Below are 6,000 nucleotides of genomic sequence, written 5' to 3'. Positions count from 1 at the left end.
GTTGGCAGAAATTGGGAGACTGGCTGCCAGTTTCTGTTTTGTATAGATTGATGTAATCAGGCATGGCATTGCAGTATGAAATATGTAACAAATGATGTTAGAGTATATCTCACAAACCTGCAGTGAGCGTGAAAGGAGTGTTTCAGAAAGACAGCAAAGGGCTTATCTTGCACCTTGCTTTGTCTTATGTACTGGGGAAGAATGTGAACAAGCAATTTTGTTTCTGTAGTGGCACAAGAGTCTGCAAATGACGTCTGCAGATAAATAAAAAGATTATAGAGGAAGAATCCCTAAAAGGGATATTTTGATGTCACATATGTAGATATGTATTATACCAGTAGAACTAAAGCAGGAATGATGTTCTGCCCCTGCTGGAACCAGTGGGACAAAATTCCACTCAAATGTCTTTAATGGGATGCAGTCCTAAAGACAATTTTCCTCAAGACACTTTATATCCATTCTAGTATTCTTGCTGCCAGCAAAACAGCTTTACTCCACAGTGCAGATAACTTTTCAGATCTGTCCTTAACACAAGATATTTGAGACAGCCTCTGTTGCTAGCCTGCTGTAGCAGTGCTAAATTCCAGAGGAAAAGACTCAGCAATCAGTTTAACAAGGTGCTGGCATAAGCACAGTTTCCAGTGCAAAGTAGAAGGAAAGAGAACAGATAATCTTTGAAAGAACAAAACTGTAGAAAATGGCTTAGAAAGATGGCTTTGTACTACTTAATTTCCTTTTGTTACTGGAAAGTATTTTTTCAGTACAGGAGAAGAGCTAAGACAAAGATTTGGAAGAGATGTGCATTACTACCCAACTGAAAGGAGAAAAAAAAGCCAAGACTGATACTTGGGGAAAAAAGAAATGATTCTCTCTACACTGACATAATGGCTGTATGGGAAGCTTTGGAGACCATCGGCTATCAGCTCTGGTAGTCTAAAGTTGTCCATCCAAAATTTTTTCTCAGAAACTAGACTTTCAAATCTGAGACATTTAGGAAAGTGAGGAAGCTGAGATTTAAGAATATTTGTATTTAAAGATGGTCTAATTTGAAAAATTGGCCTACTTATTCTTTTTCATATTTTACTGTTTTCTAACAGTGCAAGAGGAACTTCAAAATGTGTTTCACACAGTGAAGTTGTGTTTCCAGAAAATGTTGTTACTTGTATGATAATTTATAAGGATGTAAAAGTGAACTTTAAATTTAAAGGTCAGTTTTCCTCTCACTGTGGTTCAAAATGTCCACTGTGTAAACAGTAAGACTTAAATTTGAGTTGTCTATTATTTCCCATTCAGCTTGTGGCACCCTTGCTCTCAGAGGTTTAGGTTTTTAATTTTTTGGCATTTCTAAAATAACCATGTTCTGTGACTTGTTCTTGTTTCAGGAAAAGACTGATGCTGTTCTCCCCCTAAGCTGTTTAGTTCAGCATGAGCCTGGAGGAGCAAGCAGAAGACAACAAGCTTTTGCAATCCATTTTAGAGAGTAGCTGAAATATATTCCCTGAAATTGGCAGCTATGTGCCGGCCCCTTCCATCTGCAGGCACTGGTACAGTTGGCAGTTTCCACCCTGCAAAATCAATCATGCCCCTTCCAGATTAAAGACCTAAATAATGTTCATGCATTTTAAGGGCATTTTTTAATTTCCTGATATTTATAACAACACTTGGGGAAACTTGACACTGAAATCTGTTTCCCAACTGCATTTGTTTTTCCCTCATGTGTGCACACTGATTCGCTATTGCAAGATTGCTCATCAGTGCTGGGTTTTTTTTGTTTTGGGGTTTTGCTTAGTTTTAAGATGAAGGATTAAAGCACTCATTGTGAAAACAAATGTGTATATATATATATATATATATATATTTATATATAAGATTAGTTTTAGGAAGCACTGAATCAGTGCTAATGATTTCTTTCAGCTTTCCAATACCATGTTTTCAGAAGTGCCTTAAAATGCTAACTCTAGGTCTTCTTTTGTTACACACAGCGAGTGAAAAATGAAACTGAAGAAGGAGGTTTTGTGCTGACCTTAGACCAGACATCTGCCAGAGAGTCACCTAGTACAAGCTCCAACCCCATGCAAATAGTTGAAAATGCTTTGGAAAGAAAAGTGATAAATGGGTTCTGGGCCACTGGATGATTTTCCTCATTGTTATGATCTGCTAGGTAAACTTTGCATCAGCAGTATTGTACAGGATGTTGGGATCTGGTCAGCCTCCTCAAGAGAGGAAAAACTTGTATACCTGAAAAAAGCTTGACCTATGTAACCAATTTCAAATAATGGAGAAATTTTTGGATTTAGATCTTCACTGGAAGTTCTTCTTGATGCATTGATATTCAGCAAACATGTGACAAATATTTGAGTTAATACCCTGATTTATGCAATTTCTACAGAAATTAATTTGAAATATCAATTGCAAGATTACTTACTCACCTGCTATCTTACTGCTTGAAAATAGTGTTTATGTTTGGTCAATTCTTCCCTTTCTGGAGAGAACATGTTTTAACTTCCAGATTGATTATCAATTAAACTGGAACTAAAGAGCATTTCTTGCATTTATAATTGGCCTTCTTGTGTTGATTTTTGCATATTTTCACCCCAACTTTAATCCCTAGGCTACTTTGGTACTTGGCAGCAGTGCCTTATCACCTATGCACTGCATATTCAGTCCCATTCCATGTGGAATAAATTCTCATGTTTCCTTCAATGCCAAGTTCTGTTAAGTGATGGTGCATTTGGTTACTCAAAATAAGCAATTTCTTTCTAGCTGGATGTGTGGTTCAGGTAAGAAGTAAGTAGAAGTGAATCTGGATGATCTTATGCCTGTGTAACTAACTTTGTTAGCTTAATTTAAAGAAAATTGTTTTATTTCTTTAGTGAGTATTACTTTATCTTGCTGAAACAATGTTACATGTTGAGGAGTTAAGGATTAGACTCCTATTTACCTATGCATTTCAAACAGTCCTGGGACTGTTGTAGAGTAAGATGAAAAACTGTTTCTGAAGCCCTACTTATTCAGGAATATCTGAGGTGTTAATTATCCTGCTCTAAAATAGGTGTATGCAAATACAGGGAGGATTATATATGTTCCAGATGCACTATACCAACTGTGCATGCACTAGGTTATGTACTTGCCAAACTGAATAATTTTCCTGTAAAGCTGAGAACTCTTCTACAACATGATTCATGCCTTTTGGAAGCCTAAGGGTCGGCAGCTCGTGTTTGGACCTGTTTGGTGAGGTGTAATTCTGAAAAATAATGCCGAGTATAAATCTTAGAGGGTTTGAATTGTGTATTCATAAAACCTGCATACGTGATAGCTCTATTACATGATTGTTTAAGAAGCAGTAGATGATGTGCTCCAAGATTTGGTAGGTGAGATTATATTGTCAGGTTATTAAATGGTACAAAGGAACTTTGTTTTCAAGTACATCTACTACATTCTAGTAATACTTGAATAATGTCATCGGTGAAAGCACAGGTTGTTTTAGTCTGAATTTTGTCTGATTTTTCAGTTACTTTTTTGATTGTTATGATTTATTTGTTGCTCTAGGGTTTGAGTGCATGTCCTTGCATGGTTGAAAGGTGTCTACTTTGATCAAGAGAATGCCATTTGGAAAATCACACAACAAAGAATAGGAGAAAATAGTGAAGGATAATTGACAGTAGTTGATAATTAGCTTCTATTTGCTCTATCTTTGCTTACACTTTCACCCTTATGACTGTAGAGTCTTCCTGGCCCTGTGTGTACCAACTTCACAGAAATCTTATGTAAATTCAAATTCCACTGAATTTGGTGGAGTGGGGAAAGGTGAGATTGTGTTCCACTTGTCACAGCTTCAAAAGTAGTTGGTATTAGAGGCATGAGCTACTAAATTTAGTTAATTATTTCTAATTACCACAAATTTAGTCATGAAACATGCTTAGAGTCTTTGGTGAGAAGAGACCTGAGCCTTTATCTACCGATTCTCATCTCCCCGGAGGGCAACATAATTTCTACTGGTGTAACACTAAAATTGATTTCTCAAGAGAAGCATCATAAGTCAAACATGGAAATTTTGGGTCTAATAATAAATACAGAAACAATCACAATTTTGGTAAAATAAAATGTCTTTTGGGTTGGTTGGGTTTTTTTTGGTTTTTTTTTTTTGTTTTGTTTTGTTTTGTTTTTTTGGGGTTTTTTTTTGTAACTATACTTGGGAATATATGGCTGGCTTAATCCATCTTTAGGATCTTTGGTAGCATTTTCAGATTTATTTACCTAGTCCTGCTGCTGATCCTAAGTGGTTGCATCTGGTCAGACCAAAAGTTTTCTGCACCAAGGAACTGTCTTCAATTTGTTAAAGGAGCAGGATGTCTTTTAATTTTTATGGTCCTTAGTAAGGTTTTGTTTTGCCCATTTGTCCAGTTATTATCTACCTGCATGCTCATTTATAGGAAATGTAATTATTTTATTACCTTCTTTTTAGAAGAGTTTTGCATGTTTCATTCTTTTTGCACTTAAAGACTCCCCTTCTATTTATATGGTCCTCAAAGATTACCTTGCAGTGTTGCTGATAATGATCTTACTGAGCTCTTAAAAAGCATTCATATAATATTCCCAGTTACATGAACTATCTAGGTTTTTTTTCTATTTATTCTTGGGCCTTTTATTCTTCAAGAAAAACATGTTGTTGCCTATGGACAAAAAAAACCCCCAAACTTTTTTTTTAATTTTTAATTGTTTAAATTATTTTATGTTTTAAGATCTTTTCAGCCTTCATTTAAAGCTCTCTAATAGACTAGAAGTTTCCACCTAGTACTTATTTCTTAGGCTTTAACACAAGATAATGAAATACAGGAAGCATATAGGGCAGGGGTTAGAGAGAATTGGGGCACCAATTTGTAAATGGTCTTATTTCTGACAGAAATGTTGATAGGTCTTTTGCCAGCCTTGAGAGCCAGTTGTGGTGGTTCCAGTTGTCTTGCCTGTGCACTTATGAGTGTCTGTCAGTCACTAAGATGATACATTTCTTTATTATGTGTGTGATTATAAACCATTATTTTGTGAGAGAGGCTCCCTATGCTTTTCCTAGTGTCTCAGCTGCTCTTTATAAAAGTTCTTCTGTCAAGGAATTCTTCAGACTTGTACAATAATGTATCAAAGTGGTAAACTCTGACAGCTTCAAAAGCTAGGTTTCATTTCATAAGGGCTTTTAAGCTGTCTTGGATATGTACCTGGCAGACGTTTCAGCCACTGTCTTTCTACTGTTTTCCTCTTGTTTCTTTCTCACATGCCATGAAAATATTTTCCTTTAAGTATTTACATAGTAACAGTCTTCCATGTGATTTTTTTTTGTTAGAAATAGCATTTTAATGGGTAATTGAGAAGGAACACTTCCTTTCTCATTAGACACTGAATAATTTGATCTCTGGCTAATGTATTTGAAAAATAATGTTTCAGTGTGTCATGATAATAATAAAGTATATTTTTTCTTCCACAGGGTTACAGTTGTTTACACATTTTACTATCTCTTGAGTAGTGTGATACAAAGTCTTTTTATTGCAGTTTTGTTTGAGAAGAGTTGAGCATGTGAAGGAACTGTCAATCAGCATTTAGTCATACAGTATCTATTTCTGTCCCTGTTCCTCCTAACACAGAGGGCTATTATAGTCTACATTACGGCATAGGTACTTTGGATACAGATATCCTTGAGGGGCAGGATTTATTATGAAAGCGGAGAATCAACATAACATGAGACATGGTTTAAATAGCTAAATTTATTTACAAATTCTGAAAGCTAAGTTAAGCAGAGGTTGCTTTTACACATTGAATTTTTCTGTCTACCAAGACATTTCTTCTGTTTTATACCTGAATTTCCAAGCAAGGCACTTCAAATGAGACTATCAATAACTTTTATAATTGACAGGATTTAAGGGAATGTTGATGTTATGTTCTTTGTCTCCAAGGCTGAGTCTTTGCCTGGCTGAGGTTTTGGCTTTCAGCTTAGTTTACGTACTCCAT

This window comes from Agelaius tricolor, unplaced genomic scaffold, assembly GCF_023055355.1.
Source record: "Agelaius tricolor isolate 1412-34295 unplaced genomic scaffold, bAgeTri1.0.p SCAF_5, whole genome shotgun sequence".
Lineage (NCBI taxonomy): Eukaryota > Metazoa > Chordata > Aves > Passeriformes > Icteridae > Agelaius > Agelaius tricolor.
This window is presented reverse-complemented; position numbering follows the sequence as displayed.